The sequence below is a fragment of the Haliaeetus albicilla genome, chromosome 17 (assembly GCF_947461875.1).
Source record: "Haliaeetus albicilla chromosome 17, bHalAlb1.1, whole genome shotgun sequence".
NCBI classification, from domain to species: domain Eukaryota; kingdom Metazoa; phylum Chordata; class Aves; order Accipitriformes; family Accipitridae; genus Haliaeetus; species Haliaeetus albicilla.
This window is the reverse complement of record NC_091499.1, coordinates 19,189,683-19,209,296: the sequence shown is the minus strand read 5'-3', so window position 1 is coordinate 19,209,296 and position 19,614 is coordinate 19,189,683.

The window sequence follows — 19,614 nt, the reverse complement described above, 5'->3', positions numbered from 1 at the left end:
TGCAAGGGAGTCTGGAGACCTGTTTGGGGGACAGACCTTTCCATGTGTTTCCATGTACTGGAATGCTTTCACCATGCAATATATAGATATGTATTAGACACACAGATATCTATCTCGATAACAGTTGCATAGATCTATATAATATATATATGTAATATAATATAACATAATATAATATATAAAAAATGCATATATGACTTTCCTTTTGGAAGCATGTGAAACCCAGGAACAGAGTCTAAAGAAAAAAACATGGAGATGACAATTCTAAGTAATTTAAAGAAACCTGGTGTTGGTATTTCGGACTCCAACAGGCTGCTGCTGACCATATCTATGTTGCATTCTAGTTCAGATATATGTTAGACTTTGCTATAAGTATCTGGAGAAAAACAGGATTAGCCAAGGGAGATGAATCTGTGATAGAGTAGGGTAAAAAAAAATAATCCATATGCTTCTTGGACAGGGGGCAGAAATCAGCCATTTTCCACCAATAATATTTGCCTTTCACAGTTTTTCATTTACCATGGTTTTATTTCTTTATCATTTGATTTTCCATAACCTTTTTCTCCATATTTGTTAGTCACAATTTGAGACTGTAACATGGAAAAGCTGGACTGAAAGCATTTCATCCAGGTTGGTAAAACCAACTATTCTTTTTGCCAGATAAGTGATATGAAAACACAATATCAGAGATTCCTATTTTGAGTTTGGTTAGTGTTACCTGAAAGAGAAGCTGCTGATTACTATTAACTGCTAGAGGTCTCAACTGACTTAGAGTCCTGTTGTATTATGTGACAGAGGTTTAAGTCCAGAAGGCTACCTAAATAACTAAAACTGTCAATCAATGCGAGGGAAGCTTCAGGTAGGTATTCCTGTCCCAGGATCATGCAGCAGTTGTCAGCCAAATTCAAAGTCTCTGGGTTTGCTAAACCTAAGCTTGTATCAAAAAAACATGTTCTAGAAAATCAATTTTACTTCGTCCTGATAGAGGCACTTTCAAGTTCTGTGCGATCCCACTTTGGAATCTCATGGTAACCGAGCTTCCTTAACTAATCCCATGGCCCTCAGAAATAGGTGCTTACAGCAGCTCTTGTGCAACCTGATAAATCAACATCAGTATGTTCCACAGCTGCGTGCTGAATATAGCCACAACAATGGCAAACAGCTCTCTATCATGATTGCATTTTTACTGCTTTAAATGCACAAAGAATGGCTATATAACTGGTATTCAGAGCACATGTGGTAGTTTGTCAGTTACTATCACTAAAAATGATATTTTTCAAGGCTGATGACCTTCTAACAAAAACTAAATTAGAATAATCCTGCCCCAAATGGGGAAAAAAATCAGAGCACTTTAAATTAAGACAAATAGCTTGCTAAAACATCTAAATGCTAGCTTCAGTAATTTCTTTGCTTAAAAAACAACTTAAGTTCCGTGCTATGAAAACAATAAATTTTAGCACAAATGTGGGGTTTGTAACATGAAATTTACACTTGATTTTAACTTGTAAATATTTCATTGATTAAATATTGCATAGCCAATGACATTACAGATATGACTTATAAAACTTCCTCAGTAAATCATACATAAACATTAAAGCTTAAAATTATGAACTGCATAAATCCAGCGTTTGTCATTTGTATCTTAGTTTGCTTATGATTTAACTTAAACTATGCCAGATACAGAACTTCCTAGAAGTAAACTGAACACAGAAATTACAAGATGAAGGGTTATTTTTAGTAATTACTAACTATGCACTGATTTGTGGGGAAGGGGCTGGGAAAAAAGTGTTCATGTTCATGTGATTTAAATTTCTCAGATGTATCTGTTACTGTGGGCCACAGTAAAAATGCTGTACATATACCAAGGATGGAGAAAATTATTCCTGAGTAGCTGTGTGAGCAGGTGCTGTGGCCACCTGGATCCAAACACATACATACAGGCTTGTAAGGTTAAACAGATTATTTTCTGGAATTCAGCTATATTTGTGAAGTGGTAGCAGAACATGTATCTCAGCCAAGGATTCTTGTTACTTTGGAAGCACCTTGTGCATTTTGTAGGTCTTCCAAATCTCTTGCCTCTGAGCAGATGGACACATTCTCCTCACCTATCCTGTTTTTTATGCAGAGCCCTGATTACTAATTGTGTGAAAAGACAGAAAAAGATTACATTTTTATGTGGGTTAATAGGTTCTCCTACTTTGGTATAGTCTCTTAAGGACTTAGAAGGTAGTGCTGGGTGAACATTGCCTATAAGGTAAGGAGTATTTCAGGCTTATCTCCTGTCTCCTTTCAACATGTCCACAGCCTCACTGGATTAAACTATAGTTGTGAATGTGCTGCCTACATTCACTTTATGTTGATTATGTAATTCAGACCAAAAAAGTACTCAAGTTAAGTCTTATTACCAATCTGGGCTATGCAGATCTCCAACCTAAATGATCCCTTTTACCGATTGAAAATAAATAATGGATTTTCCTTCATGTGGTATAAAAATGCACTTCTTTTCCAACACTGCTTCAGATAAAAAGCATCTTTCAGAGTGAAGGGCTTTATCATAATATACAAGTTTCACCTATGTTAAAAAAGGAATTTCCTTTTTAAGTCTGAATAAGTGCATTTAAAATGTATTTCACTCCTTGTGTAGCTGAGACATTGCAGAATTCGGAGCTAAGGTAACAACGTCTTGGAAATGTAAATAATAAGCCCTCACTAACATCAAGTTTGCAATGTCTTAACCTTTGATGTTTTTGGTCCAAGGAAAAGTTAGCATTCATTGCCCATACTGTCCATAGATGGTGTAAGGAGTAGCAGGCATTTCAGAAAGGAAATCAAACTCCATTAGATGATCAGAAGATGTTCAAGTTTATTCATTAGGAAATGCTAAATCCTTTATGGTCCCAGGAACACAGTTTTATAGGGCAGAGCAGCAAGTAGATAGCTCTACCCACGCTGCTCCAGAATTTCACAGTAGACAAGTGGTCTTTTAAATTTCTTTGATTTCTGTGCTACATTGGAAGAAGAGGGTTTAGTAGCAAAAGCAGAGAAAAACAAGGCAATGGTAATGATTTTGTGGTGTCTCTCAGAAACAGGGAGGTCTTGAATGCTTGTCCTTGCTACAAGAATTACTTAAGACTTCCAGGAAGTGATTACAAATGGTTGGGAAAGGACTAAGTGGAAAATACGTGCTTACTACTGTGAATGCATTGGGTTCAGTCCAACATAAAGAAGGAGTTTTCTGCTGCTAAGAAAGCTGAAATTCTCATTTTATTTTTCATTAGGCATGTGGCTACAGCTTCTTCTTGACCAGCTGTTGGTCCCTATCAGGACAAGGAAGCATTGCAAGGTGGCTCCTACAGGATTTATGTTTTGCTGCTGTTCCCAGCTGTCAGTGTCCCTGTAGTTCTTGTTGCATTGAAGGAATAAGCACAGATTATTGCTCACAAGCTATAGTAGGGCTAGCAAATGACTCAGTGGAGAGGTGTCGTGTTTTGCCTCACCCATCCTTTTCAGGCCCAGAGGGATTTTTCTCCATGTATGGGGAAGCATTCTGCTGAAGCAACACTTCCCTACATTTATTTCCATTTTTTCTCCCTACTCCCGTCTAGCTTGGGCATATAAATATGTTCTTTAACCTTTATTTATGGTAACTCTGAGGCATTATAATGCAAGGGTAATTTTTAACATAACATGGCAGTGCAAATGCAGGACTATAATTTAGTGCATTAAGTGTCATTAGACCTCAGTACAAGATCAAACTATTGTTGCATATAAAATCATAAATGTTCTTCTCAGAAGAAGAAGGAAAAAAAAAAGACTTTGCAATAAGAACACTTTTCCTTTCAAACTCAATATACAACAGATCTGGATGAAACATGAGATGACTATCAGTTGAGTTTTGGAGCTTTTTTCTGTTCTACAAGTAACAGTAAGAATTTTTATATTAAGAAACTAAAGAATAAATAGTAGTACATGTAACAAACTTAATGGAAAGGGCTGAGACTCAAAGGATGCTGAAACATTCAATTGTTATTGATTGAGAATCATTTGTAAGTAGGTTATTTTTGTCTCTGGTGGTGAGGAATATACTCAAGGACTTCCTGTTTTATCAGAAATCTGTAGCTTTACACAACTTGGCATTTATTTTTTCTTTTAATTATGACTAGAAAAATTCAGTACTAAAGCCATTGGCTATTTATCAGTGTTTACAGTCATGAGAAGGTTTGTGGAGAGTTCACACTATACCTGTTAAAGCAGTTATATGTATTTACTTTTAGTGATGACTGGATTCTGGGCAGATTTCTGGAATTGTACAAAAACGTTTCTGTAGGTTTCTCTCTGCCATGGCTATAGAGGCTGCTTGCAATATGACTCAGCCCTTTTTCATACTTTATGTTTATTATACTAAATCTTTGATAAAATTTCTAATGTGAAAAAAATCAAAGGAACACACATTATCAAATATTTATTGACTGGAAGCTTTAGCTAACGTTCTGCATTATTAAGATGAAGATTCAATTTATAAAATAGGAAATATAGTAAGAAAGGAATAATTTTTTTTTCACTCTCTGAGCTTTGGCCTCAACAGTTGAAAAAAATAGGTTTTTTACTTACGTTATCGGATTTGTTTCTCTCCTGAAGTAACTGAACTACAAGTGTTTTTCCTTAGTATCTTTAATTTCAGATTCTGAAAAAAATGCTTAATCTGAGTTTTTTGTGGTTTTTCTTTCTTTCTGTTCTTTCTCAAAATCTGTCTTGTTTACAGTCAGGAGTCCAGCTAGCGTCAGTTCAAGCTAGCTCTGAAGGTGGGGGTTGTTTGTTATTTGTTATTTTGTTTAGTCATGTTGTTTTTCAGCTTCTGCTTTTCTTTGGTTCCCAAGCACTGAAAATATAGAAATACAATTCTATTATATTTAGTGCTACTTGTCCTTTAGAAACTTAGTCCTTCATTTTCTGACCCTTTCCTACCTTTCCTCAATCATATAAAGTTACACCTGTTGCTTCTACCTTTTCTCCCCCAAGGATTTTTATTTATCATGTGTTTATTCGTTGCTTTTCTGTTTTCTATCTTTAACAAGTTTTCTTGAGAAGGCACTTGCCTACTTTCATACTTCTAATTTTCTTTTGAAATTATCACTTGAGAAGGATGGGGAAAAGCAGCTCCTGTGATGCTGAGCTCCATAACAGACAAGAGAAATACTAATCATCTAGGAAGATGGAGAATTTTAAATAATATGCCAATAATGCTTGGATATTAAAAAGAAATGGGATAGTCAATGCTTTCACTTGCACTGGAAAGCTGATGGTAAAAAGTGTCATCACAGCTAGGTGGAACTACTCCATAAGATAGTTCTTAAATTCCTGCTCTAACAGTGAGCTCACAGAGAAATAAAGTGTCCTCACAGTACCAGAACCTCTTTACACCACTAAAAGAAGAGTTTTGGGAAAGCTGAATAATAGCTCTTAGGAAATTAGTGATTTGAATGTTGCTCTAATACCATTTCCAGATAGCAAATTTTAATAGCTAAACAATTTCCATTGTGTAAAAAATACAATAATTTATAGCATTGTTTCAATTCCTTCCTCCACAATTCAATGGGAAAAAACCACACCAAAACAAGAAATATAGCAGTGCCCTTGCAGATACACACAATTTTTTATTGCATGACAGTATCAGTTAATTTAAACTGAATAAAGAATATCTTTCTTCTAGAATAGAACCACTTCAGGCCTTTTGTAAAAAACAGGTGAATTTTCTCTCAGGGTGCGTCAGCTCATTGAATCTGAATCTTTCCATGGGGTAGGATGGAAAAAGTAAACCTTTCAGAGGTGGGGGGGAAATACAATATGAAGAAACCAAAAAAAAAGAAAGGCAGAAAGCTCTTAGCATAGAGGTGCCAATACTTCAAGCTTCAGGGCATTCACCTGGAATATTGATACTCCAGACTGACAATCCAGGTTCCTTGCTGTGCTCAGCTTAAAGCAAACAATTTCTTATGCATCAGGCAAGGGTTGTGATTAGTTGTTCATTCTGGTATGGATCTCTTCTCTCTTGCACTGTGTTTAAAATGTTTTCAGGAATACTTTACCATGTTCTGGGGAAGTTCCCTAGATACTGAATTAGTCTCTCATTTGACTTCTTGATGTAAATTTTTGAAAGGCCTTATGTAAGGATATGTGCAAGGTGAATGTCTGCTCCTTTGAGGGTATCTGGTCAACGACCTTTTTCAATGCAACAAGGGGTAACAAGATGCACTAGTTTTGGCTGGGATAGAGTTAAATTTCTTCATAGTAGCTTGTGTGGTACTATGTTTTGGATTTGTGATGAAAAGAGTGTTGATAACAGCCTGAAGTTTTAGTTACTGCTGAGCAGTGCTTACATAGAGCCAAGGGCTTTGCTGCTTCTCACCCCACCCCACCAGCGAGGAGGCTGGGGGGACACAAGGAGTTGGGAGGGGACACAGCCGGGACAGCTGACCCCGACTGACCCAAGGGATATTCCAGACCATAGGACGTCATGTTCAGCAATAAAAGCTGGGGGAAGAAGAGGGAAGGGAGAGGACATTGAGAGTGATGGAATTTGTCTTCCCAAGTAACCATTATGTGTGTTGGAGCCCTGCTGTCCTGGAGATGGCTGAACACCTGCCTGCCCATGGGAAGTGGGGAATGAATAGATTTTACTTTACTTGAATGTGGAGCTTTAGCTTTCTCTCTTAAACTGCCTTTATCTCAACCCACAAGTTTTCTCACTGTTTCCTTTCTGTTTCTCTCCCACATCCCACCGGGGGTGGGCAGTAAGCAAATGGCTGTGTGGGGCTGAGCTCCCTACTGGGGTTAAACCAGGACAGAGGAAAAGAAGGAAGTCATAACCAAGAATGTCCAGGGACACAAACCTGACCAACGAAGGATGAGAACTGAACCTGGTCAGTCACACTAATTGATGAGGGCATGTGAGAGTGTGAGAATGTTTATTCCAGCAAGGATATCTGAGTGGGATCTTGTCAATTGGGAAACCAAGGGAAAAGGGGGCAGCCAGAAACCAAAATATACCAAGACACAGACCTGACAAAGCAAACATGGAGACAATGACAAGAAACAAGCCACACCACTCACACTAATTGATGGGCTATCGAGAAACCACAGGTGCTACTTCCAGGAAGATCAACATGGACTTTGCAACTGATAAGATCGTAAACCAGGGAAGACCCTGGACTGGGACCGTACGGGAATGGTAGAGCTGTACAAACCCATGGGGCACCTGCAGGGGAAGGGTGAGCAGGGAGGAACAAAGGCAGAGTAGGCAGGAAAGGGTATAAAAGGGTCTCGTCTTGTGTAAAATGGGGCCAGCCAGTACACTTGTCTGGCTGAGCCCTATCCTGATCACTGCTGTTGGTCCTATCCTCTTCTATCTTCTTAATAAATCTTTTCTTAACTGTCTCTCTGCATAATCTCACTCTCTGCCCCGTGTGTGTGTGCTGCAAGGAATAAGTGCCAGCTACCAGTAAGACCAGTACTGGTGTGAGTGAAAACTGGTGCCAACTACTGGAGTGAGTCAGACTGGAGGTGTGGGCACCCCTGGCCTGTGGTGCCAGCTACTGGAGCAAGTAGGTGTCTTTAATGTCCAGCCACTGGAGTGGGAACTGTGTGTGTCCCAAAAACCAGCTACTGAGGCGGGACTGCCATAAGTGAGCGGCTCTGCACCAGTGGCTGGAGCAGGACCACAGGTCACAGTCTGTGTGCCTGATGCGGGCTGCCAAGGGCAGTGAGCGTCTGTATCTTCCCTAGTCCTGAAGTGTGTGTGGAGTACGTGTGTATTTGCTAGCAAGCTTTAAGCTGCACTAGATGGCAAGCAGGGAGGCCTCGGGTTTGGGCTGGGGTATCAGGTGGGCAGGGGTTCTGTGATGGTACGCTCAGGGGGACTTGTGAAGGTGGAGCACGTGAAGAAGAATGTGCAAGTGCTGTGTGTTTGCTAGTGACCATCAAGCTGGACTAACCAGCAAGTAGGGGACCCATGAAATGGGTAAGGGGGCCCGGGATCCAGGCAAGGGTGCCAAGTAGACAGAGGGGCCATGCTAGTGCTTGAGGGATCTGCGAATGTGCATTTGTGAATCTGGAGAGTGTTTTGTGTGTGCACTCACTAGTGAACTTCTGACTCTACCAGCTGAAGAGGAGGAAGGGCGCTTGGCTGTCTATATTATGTTTTATGTGAGTCCTATACATGGGTACAGTTGAAGGCACCACTTTGTCTGTGGCAGTCTGTGGGGCAGGCTGTATCAATGTCCTGTGTGTGTCTGTGTGCATGTCTGTATAACCCTCTGTGTGTCTGTATGTGTCTCTGGGACATGTGCTCAGCTTTGCTACTGGTTGAGCCTGCAACCAGGAAAGCTCCTGCCGTGTCTGTCAGCCTGGGCATAGACCGTGGGTCCCTGGGGCAGTGAGCTGGGCTGCAGAAGCCAGGATGGAGAGGTCCTGGGCTGGATCAGATGGAAGAGGTGGCCACAATCTCGTACACCACTTAACACTTACTTTCATCCCATTGCAGAATGAAATAAATTTTGGAGTTTCGAAACCAATAATGGTGGAGTAGGAAAACCCCTTTTATCATCCCCTTAAATCAAGGATTTTTCATATGTGGACTGCATGCTTATTGGTCACCTAGCAAAAAGAAAACCAGTCCATAGCACTGGCTTTAGGGTGACTTCATAGTATAATATAGAAAATCCCCTCCTTTTGATGATGTGTCCTTATGATTAGGCACACTACTGAAAACAAAATACATTGACAAATATATAAACTTCACATATAATGTTAATGCAAGCATTATTTTAAGGGCAAAGGAAAAATGTTTAGAATTTACTTTGCATTGATGTCGTAAAAACTGAGGAGATTGTAAAGCTTATTGCTACAGCTCTTACAATATTGTGTTTTACGTGAAAAAGGTTAGGAGGTTAAAAAACAGAACAAAGGCATTTCTATTTATTTCTCAAACAATACATATTGTTAATTTGTATTGTGATTGCTTTTTCTATAGTTACCTTTTTCAGGTCAGAAGCATTTAACTGATAGCCATTTTTCTCCTAATTTGCACAGAAAACACTAGTTAATGAATTATCCCTGGTTTAGACCTCTGTGATAATTTTACTTCCTTCCCCAAGCCTTCTCATACAAATCTACTCTTGAAATTATATGTTTAATTGTAACAATGAGGGGGATACTTGCATATGTCTTCGACCTTTCTGTCTTGAGAGGCACAGTAATAGTACTGTTGCATGAACTAGCAAAGCCCCTCAAAGTATAGAATAGATATGGAACAGATTATGTTTGGTTTAGGCTTATTAATTTTTGGACAGATTCCATGTGACTTTATATATGGCATTTCTAATGAAATGAACGGAATCTCAGTAGGAGTTCTGTGAGTAGTTTAGCAAGAGATGATTAAAAATGAGGAAAACACAAGGTACAGTGAAGCAGAGTACTTAGATTAACAGTACTATAAAATATGAAAATTTAGGCCCTTACAATGCCATATTTATTTGTGGTATATTGTTCTGTTGCTAAACTACTTCTTTATAGCATTCAAGGGGGTAAGACAATATATTTCCCAATAATTGAAGGAGGCCAGGTGCGAACTCTAGTCACATGGGTTTCTCACTATTTTATAACTTATAATACTATTCCTTCAATAAACACATCTAATTTCAAGAAAAAAAAAAGGTTATATAATATAAATGCTGTTCCTTTTTTCCTTGCCTTTGAAGGTCTACTACTGTGCAGTCTAAAGATGATCACACTCTCTTGGAGTTTTTCTATAGAATCCTGTTTGGACACACTTTAACTCATATTTCTTTATTGCTCAGTTCACACAGAGAGCTTTTCCTCATAGGCCCCATAAAAATTCATTCTCACCTCTGAAGATCCTTCAAAGCTTAGTAATGTTCAGATCTGCCTTTCATTCCTGTCCTCTATTATTATCTTCTGGAGTATTGCCGGATGTAGAACATTCTCATCAGTGGGGAAATATAGTGAAATTAAATGATTTTTCTTAACAAATCTTTTAAATACTTGCCTAAAGGTACTCCTATGCTTAGCACTGAAAGCATATGTCTTGGTTTTACAGCATGTCTAAGTGGATTTACAAAAGAGGAACAAAACATATTCTGAGGTGGCTAGCCTGAGCCAGCTCTAGTGTGTGTGAGGTGTGCCAAAATATGGTTGTTTGCCCAACGTTAGAAGTCCTAAAAAGATTCTAGGCTTCTAAACTCAAGTAGGGTGCTCCTGATGTGTATATGCAGCCATGTATAGAGCCACTCTGATTCAGAGTGCCATGAGCGAAGTTTCTATTTCTACAGCTCCCACACTTGATGCACCTGGGGTACTCCTTTTCTTGAGGATCTTTAAGAGGAACAATATAAAATCATTGTAATTTTCTCTACGTACAAGGAAGCAATCATAACTTAACAGTTGCAAATGCATCAGTAATTATATTAATTGTAATTCTGGTTCTGTATTTGATACTTTGCAACTGTGCCTTCATCTTGGCTGTATGGCAGATGTATGACACAGTGTGCCCAGGACTCAACTTCTCTACAGCTACATCTATAGCAATAATTAAACAAAGCAGAAAATCACAGAATCAAAGCAGCACAAAATAGTTACTGTTAGAAGAAACTTCTGGAGATGATGTAGTCTTAGCCCCTTGCCTGAAGCATGTTCAGCTACAGCAGGTTGCCCAGGGCCATGTCCAACTGAGTTTTGAATATCTGCAAAGATAGAGACCCCACAACCTTTCTGTGTAACCTGTTCTAGTGTTTCACCACCCTCACAATAAAAAGATTTTTCTTATGTTTAAATGAAAATTCCTGTATTTCAGTTTGTGTCCTTTGCCTCTTGTGTTCTCACTGGGTGCCATTGAGAAAAGTCTGGCTCCATCTTCTTTACTGCCCTTACCAAGTATTTATATACATTGATCAGTTCCTCCTGAACCTTCTTGTCTTCAGGGAAAATGATCGCAGATGTCTATCTTTGTATGTTAGATGTTCCAGTCCCTTGATCATCTTCATGCCCCTTCACTGGACTTCCTCCAGTATGTCTGTGTCTCTTGTACTGGTGAGCCCAGAACCTGAACCAGCATTCCAGATGTGTCTCACCAGGGCTGAGCAGAGGGGAAGGATCACCTTCCTCAATTTGCTGGCAATGCTCTCTGCCTAATGTCCTCCAGAATGCTATTGCCCTTCTTAGCTGCAGAGGCACAGCACTGGTTCATGTTAGATTTATTGTCCACAGGGACCCTCAGATCCTTTTCTGTAAAACCACTTTGGTCCTCCAGCTGCTTGGCCCACAGCATGTACTGGTGCATGGATTTATTCCTACCCAGGTGCAGGACTCGGCATTTCCCTTTGTTTGAACTGTATGAAGTTCCTGTTGGCCCCTTGCTCCAGCACATTGAAGTCCCTCCGAACAGCAGCACAACCATCTGGTCTATCAGATCCTCTTCCCAATTTTATATCATTTGTAAACTTGCTGAGGGTGAACCCTGTCCTATCATCTTGATCACTGAAGAAGTTTGCCAGTGTGGGGTTGCAGTCATCTGCGCTGCTAGTTTGTTAGCTTTGTCTCTTACATTGCTCTGGTCCAAACCAGATGGCACTGTGTCAGTGCTAACCATTGCCTGCCAGTTGTCACTGGCCCTGAAATGGAGTCACACGGCATGGATGAGGCCGTATCATGTTAGCAGTGTCACCCAGTCACAGTCCTTCAGCAATATGGTGGAAGGCTACACGTCCATCCCTCCCTGCTCTCCTCGCTGTGCCTGAACTGCCCCAGAGCCACTCCTGCTATTGTACTACAAACACCCCCCTCTAAAGTGCTGGTTTTCAGCCCTCTCATTAACCTACAACTGGGGAAATAGTGAAAAGATGAAAGGTCCCAATAGGGTGGGTGACTACAAGGAAGAGGAACCAGAAGTCAAGGGGATTTCTTTGGGTTTTTGTATCAGACATAACTGGCAGGTTTGGGGTGCTAGGGGGCTGCCAGGATGCCCTGTGTGGGAGGTGGCCATGACCTGCCCTGTGCTGAGCACAGCTGTCTCCAGTTGGACCTGACACCAATACAGACAGCACATCAAACCCCAAAACTGCTGCAGCTGGGGGACCTCACAGTGCCTCTGCTTGGGCAGTGATGAGAGACTGCCAGAGACCGTGGGAGAAGTAAACAGAGGAGCTGCCTAACTGAGCTGCCTACCAGGAGCTGACATTCATGATGCTACTGAGAGGCTGCTAGGCCTAGTGAACCCTGCAGGTTATCATCTGCTCCTACTATTCCACGTAGGGTCTAACCATGCTGCGGCAAGGCAACTCAGAACCATCAAAAGAGACTATGTGTCCCTTGGAGCAACATTAAAAGGATCTGGTGCACAGGTGGTTTCTCCTCTGTCCTCCCAGTCAGAGGAAGGGGTTTAGGAAGGAGGAGATGAATTGAACTGCATGGCTGGTGCTGTACTCAAGGTTCTGGCTCCTGTGATCATGGATCTACCTTTGAGAAGTCTGCTCTGTTGGGAGCTGATGGGATTCACCTGACTGTGTGGGGCAAGAAGGTCTTTGTCAACAAGCTGGTCAGACTTATACAGAGATCTTTAAACTGGAGTTTTGAGCAACAGAGAAGAGCCAGGGGCTGCTGATGTATTAGGAACCAACAGGGAAACACTGGTGAAATACCTCAAAGAAAATAGGGCATATTCCTCTAAAAAGGTGACAAGGTCAACAGCCCAGCTGAGGTGCCTCTATACCAATGCATGCAGCATGGGTTGCAAACAGGAGACTAGCTGTGCAGCTAGAAAGTTATGATCTAATCACTGTCGTTGAAACTTGGTGGGATGAATTGCACGACTGGCGTGCTGCAATCGATGGCTATAAACTGTTCAGAAGGGACACGTAAGGAACAATGGGTGGAGGGTTGCCCTCTATGTAAAAGCATGGATTGACTGCACTGAGCCATCTTTGAAAACCAGTGGATAACTTATGGGTAAAAAATTCAGGGCCACAACAACAAAGGAAACCTTGTGGTTGGTGTTTACTACAGGCAGCCTGATCAAGGGAAGCCTGTTGATGAGTCATTCTTCAACTACAGGAAGCATCACACTTACAAGCTCTGATCCTGCTGGGGGAATTCAATCACCCTGACATCTGTTGTAAAAGTGGCACAGTAAGCTGTAAGCAGTCCAGGACACTTCTGGTGAGTGACAAGGATAATTTCTTAATCCAGGTGATAGACAGCTTGGCTAGAGGAGAAGTGTAACTGACCTATTGCATACCAACACGGATAAACTAATTAGAAATGTCAAGATTGGTGGCAGCTTGGACTGCAGTGATCATGCCCTGGTGGAGTTCACAATCATGAGGGATATGGGCCAGGTGAAGACTAGAGTCAGGATGCTGAATTTTAGTAGAGCAACCTTTAAGGAATTGATGGATGGGATCCCCTGGGAAACTGCACTCAGGGGCAAAGGAGCTGAACAGAGCTGGCAGCTCTTTAAGGACATTTTTCTTAGATCACAAGAGCTGTTGATTCCCATGTGTAAGAAAAAGGGCAAGCAAGGCAGGAGACCAGCATGTTTCAGTGTAAGAAGAAAATGCACAGGCAGTGGAACCAAGGGCATGTACCATTGGAAGAATATAGGGACGCTACCCAGATGTTTAAGGATGGGATCAGAAAACCCAAGGCACAGTTGGAGCTGAATTTGGCCAGGGATGCTAAGAATAATAGTGAGGGCTTCTACATGTACGTTGGCCAAAAAAGGAATTAAAGAGAATGTATTCCCACAATAAATAAGGCAGGAGAACTGGTGACAACCAAAATAGAGAAAACTGAGGTATTCAACTATTTTTTTGCCTCATTTTTGAATGGTAATCTCTCTTCCCACATTTATCAAGCCTCTGAACCTCAAGGCAGGGACTGGGGGAGTGAAGTCCCTCCCATCACCAGAGAAGGTCAGGCTCAAGACTGTCTGAGGAACCTGAATATACATAAGTCAATAAGACACAGTGAGATACATCCCAGGGTCCTAAGGAAATTCACTGATGTAGTTGCAAGCCACTTGCAATCATATTTGGAAAGTTGTGGCAGTTGGGCAAAATCCCTAGTGACTGGAAAAAGGGAAATATCATGCCCATTTTTAAAATGGGTAAAAAGAAAGACCCTGGCAACTACCAACCAGTCAGCCTCACCTCCGTGCCTGGTAACATCACAGAACAGATCCTCCTGGAAGCTATGTCAAGGTATATGGAAGACAGGGAGGTGATGCAAGACAGACAACATGGTTTCACCAAAGGCAAGTTGTACTTGACTAATCTAGTGGCCTTCTACAACGAGTGACTGTCTTGGTGGACAAGGGAAGACCAACTGATGTCATCTACCTTGGCTTTTGTAAGGGCTTTCAGCAACCTGATCTAGTGGAAGATGTCCCTGCCCATGGGAGGGGAGTTGGACTAGATGATCTTTAAAGGCCCCTTCCAACCCGAACCATTCTATGATTTTACAAGATGTGGAAGGGGTTGTTGTTGGGGACACAGGCACTCCGTGCCAGAGCAGGGACACCCCTGAGGGACTGTGGTTGTGGGTCACCCATGCTGGGGCAGTGGAAAACAAGGAAGAAGCCAGGAGCAGTGGAGGAAAATGAGTAAGAAACAAGGAGCGACAGAGAGAAACCATTATGCACCAGCCCCAGCCTTCTGCACTGTCCATCAGCTCGCCAAAGAAACTGGGCTGATTGAGCATAATCTGCAGCAAAACCAAGGAATGTCAGGACTGAAAAGTGGGGAGGAAATATGATTTGCCTATGCTGAGCCAGGGGAAGGGAGAGGAAAGGTATTTCCTTAAATGCTTGCTTATTTGCTTATGTTTCCTTTTTTTCTGAATACCCAAACTGGTAATCAAAAATTTGTGCTAAATGGCGATAAACTAAATTACAGAAAAAAATTCCCCTGGTCAAGTCTGCTTTGCCAGTGACAGTCTTCTGTTTGGTCTAGACTGAGGTGGCAAGATGGCCTGTGGCAGAGCATGGTGCCTGGTAATGCAATGGTAAACAAAAATACCCTCCTGCATGCAGGCTGGGGACCTCTCACCATGTAGCTCCCCGTATTTTCTCCTACTAGACTCTGCAGTGAGCATTGAGATGCCAGGTCACTGCCTTTCCACACAAGGCAGGCATCTGAGGTCTGCAGCTGCAGCGCCCTCCCCTGTCCAAGGAGTAGCCCAGCATCCCACAGCAGGACTCCTTTCCTAAATCTGTGCCAAGGGCAGACCCCTACCTACGCTGTCCTGCCACTGCTGCCATTGCCGTCAAGTCCAGGGGCAGAGTGAAGAGCTGAGGAGAGATCTAGTGAGTGTAAATTGTATTTATGCTCTTGGCAGGGGAGGGAAGAAGGGCAATCTCAAGCTTAATGACACTGAGAATAGCACATGCAGAGAGGAAAGATGCCTGGGGTAGGGTGAACCTACCATCGCTGCAGCTTGACAGTCTCCCATGGCAACTCAGCAGAAGAGAAAGGAAAAAAATCATCAGCTGATGGATTATGTCTGCATAGCAACCAGCTATGCCTCAGAGCAGGGTGCCACCCCAAAGGATATGTGGTGTGGTAACAGCAGAAACAGTCACACACTCTCATGTTCTGAACAAGACAGATCCTGTCAGGACTCCACACATGGCCACACATGTGATTGTCTCCTCTGCATGGGGAAAAAGAAGCCATGCTACTCACAAAAATGACACTGTACACACTGCTTGCCCCCAAAACCCCCATGCCTCCTACATTCCTGAAAGCAATAAATGAACCTATTATTACCAAACATCATTTCATTTATGAAGCATTATCTGGAGGAACTTGCCACCATTGCTCTTTTCTTGCATATCCCATCTCCCATGACCCCAACTCAGCCTAGGCAAAAGAAATGCTAAGTGATATAACTTCCTCTGCCCTCCTCCTCCCCCTTCGTGACACAGGTCTATTTTATCTGCTGAATTTCTCTGAGGCCTTGTAGAAAACTGGAGCATGCCCCATTTCCAAGCCAGCACTATCAGAGTTTGGCAGAAACCATATTTAATCTGCTACGCTGTGCCTCATCTGACATTCAGGGTAAAATTAGCATCTTTTGGTTCCTTTCATAGGACAGGAGCTGGGTCCAGGGAATGTGGTTCTGACAGTGGTACTTCTACAAAATATCATCACAGCTCCTCTGGGACACTAGGTATCCTTTCTGTGCAACAGTTGGCACTGCAGGTGTAAGTGTGCCAGCTGCATAGCACACAGAAAGCCTGCCTGACTACTTTTGTACCTGACAGGGCAACAGCATGGCACAAAGAACACATAGCAGACTAGCCAGCACCCCTCCCTCCTGCAGCACCACTGGTTAGTTTTTTTCTTGCAGCATTACATACTTAATCCACTTCCCATACAAAGCAGGCTACAAAGACACAGTGAGGAAGTCCAATGTGTACAGAATCCAATTCACAGCAAACATGACCCAAATCCACGCCACCTCTCCTTGCCCACAGCTCCCTCCTGCTGCTATTCAGACCTTCTGGTTGTTACAGCTGAGTCCAGAAAACTCCCATCCCACCACTTTGAACATAGTCACTAGATTATTAAGGCCATCTTTTTGAGAACTCTTCCCTGTTTCTTTCCCAGCTTCTGCAAAGGCTCCAGCTCTGACCTTTTCAAACATAGCTGTGGATCTGGTCTTCTGATGAATGTGGTTATAGGAAAGATCCTATGGGAGACTGTGCACTGTGCCATGTGTTCACAGCTGCTAGGAAGGACGTCATAGAGACATCCAGTGATAAGGTCTGGAAAGCATCCAGGGAAGCACAGAGGCTGCCCCGCACGAGGGCATCCATCAATACAGGTTTGAAGTCCTTTTATTTAGAACCATAGGCTGAGCTAATGCAACCCTCAGCTGGCCTTCTTGCAGAGGGCTATTGACCTCACCCACACGCAGGAGTGGCTCAAGATACAGAGGAACAAGGAGGACCTTCTGGTCTTCTTGACTGTTTAATCTACTTGAATCTAACCCTGTCTTAGGGTAGAATTGTCTCCTGGGGCTCCACAAGCTACATTGCATCTACAATGCCTGTGGTGGCAAGGACTTGTGAAGCAACACAGCACCTTTTAATTTATTTATTTATTTATTTTCCCTGCCCTGTTACTTTCCCTCTGCTTTTGTAACTACTTTTCTTTCCATTTAAATACATCTTCTGAACACCAAAGTTTCATACAGTAACCTTTGTAATAGGTTTATGTTGTCTGCTAGTGTTGTTGCTTGGTGACTAAAGGATATTTAAGTGCCTGGGTAAACCACTTGAGTACAGAGAACAATACAATGTTGGGAAAGAATAACCAATAAGACTAGAGGTAACAAAACCCTAAGTGTGATCTGACTGTGACAGGGGAATGAAAAACATTTTACGAGAATTTCTGCCTGTGTAGAGCATGGAGAAGAAAAGAACAAAGACATATCTGAAAAAGAGCAAGGCAAAGAAAGAGCAAAGAGACAGAGGATAGCTGAAAACAAGACCTAAAGCTGCAGCTCCCAAGAAGAGAGAGGGGCTGTGGCTGTCACTGCACTGTGCAGCAAGACAGAGCTAACAGACCCAGGGATGGAGAGAAGAGGTTGGGGGTGAGTACGGTTGATGAGCAAAGGAGAAGGAGGGAGGAAAACCAGATCTATTTTTAGCTGCTGTTATGGTAAAAGAAAGTGAGCCATAGTGTTTGTTGCTCTAATGCAGCTGGCCTCAAGGCAGACAGGCACAGATGGTCTCACACACTTCTCTGTCAGGAGGTCCTATGGGGTCAGGAAGGCCAGGCTGGGCACCAAGGCACTGGAGGACTTGATCTGGCTCTGGCTGCTCCTGCTGGAGCGCATCACTGCTCTTTGTTCAAGCTGTATGAGGCATATAGGGCAGACGTGGCACTGAGGCTCTGGTGTCAAGCCTGCCTGTGCATGTTCACTGCCGAGCAGCCAGCTGGCTGAATATCTCCTGTGAGCTCCTGCAGGAGGACGGCAGGGCCCAGCTGAAGGGAACATATGGCCCATAGCTGTTACCAAATGTCCACATCATCCAAGATAGCATCAAGTAAAATGTTATCTGCCAAGATGTGGCACTTGAATCTCCTCCAGGAGGCCTTTATTTGTAGACAGTATCTTTAAACTACATGAATGTCACAAGTCCTACCAAGGGTTTTACACAACATAGTGCCCAGTTCTCCTTTGGAGATTTGTGCTAGAAAATCCTTTAGCACTCTAGGTTTGTTTAGATCAGATTTGATATCTTCTTTTTCAAAGAACTTACTGAAGTAATTAATTCTTTCAAACCTGACTGGCACTTTGCTGAGCTCTGGTTTCAGGTTGTACGCTCTAAATTTCTCTATCCTTCTTACATATTTTCCATTGTGTTCCTCTTTGGTGCAGCTGCATATTAAAAAAAAAACCACACTGACAACACTTCAGCCCCAGTCAGGTCTTTCAGTATATAGTACATATTTTTCCTAGAACATTTCTTATGAAAAGTATTTACTAAAGAGATTTTTCCTCCAGAAAGAACCATGAAGCATGATTCTTCTATACTGCACTTAAAGTAATTAGCTTGCTGATTGTTTTGATCTATCTAATCTGTCTGTAGTCAGAGAGAGAATCTAATAAATTGAATAAATTTGCCAAGGAGATTTTTAGGTGATGCATCTTCTGTGAAAAGCTTGAACCGTTTTTCCATCACTACTGTATTTTATGCTTTCTATTTAGTCATCTGCATATCCAAATCAATTACCTTCTCCTGCAATCATCAAATTAATTTATTTTGAAGGTTCTTCCATCTTTTCAATTTCAGCTATTTATGTCACATGCCGGAATTCTGTCTTCATTTTTTAACTTACTTAATAGCACTTCTGTAGGAAACTTGTTTCACATCAATATCTTGCAAGAAATCTTTAATAGGATTCATCTTACCAAGTATTACAATTCAGAAGCTGATTGACTAAGATGAAGATATTTAGAATAACTATTGAAGATGATAGTTTATTTTTCCAATATTAGACACCCACTTTAGGTTGAAGTGAATCACCTTTATCCTTTCATTGACTTCAAAAGGACTTTAGAGTGGTCAGCTGAGATTTATATAATTGATGTTCAGACACCCAAATTAGGTAAATTGAATACCAGTATCTTTTGCACTGAGATTTCCATAAATGAAAATCTTGTCCAGGATTTTTACTGAGTACACTGATTGATAATTTTTTTTTTTAGTCCTGGAACTTTTGCTCCTAGGATATGTAATATAGACCAATCTTACAGCTAACCTTGCCCATACAATCAATTTTTGTATCATGGTATGGCCTAGATTTGTTACTATATTTGTTCTCAAAGATGCTTTTTACTGATATTCCAGTGTCAGTTCTGAATTTTATGGGATATCTGCTCAGGAGCTAATGAGATAATTAGATTTACCTCATTGCTTTCCTTTGCCTTATTCTGTGTTGTAGGAAAAAAAAACCCAATACAACAAAGCAACAAACAAAATAACCCAACTAAACCAAACCAAAGTCTCCAACTTTCTGTGTGGGTTTCTAT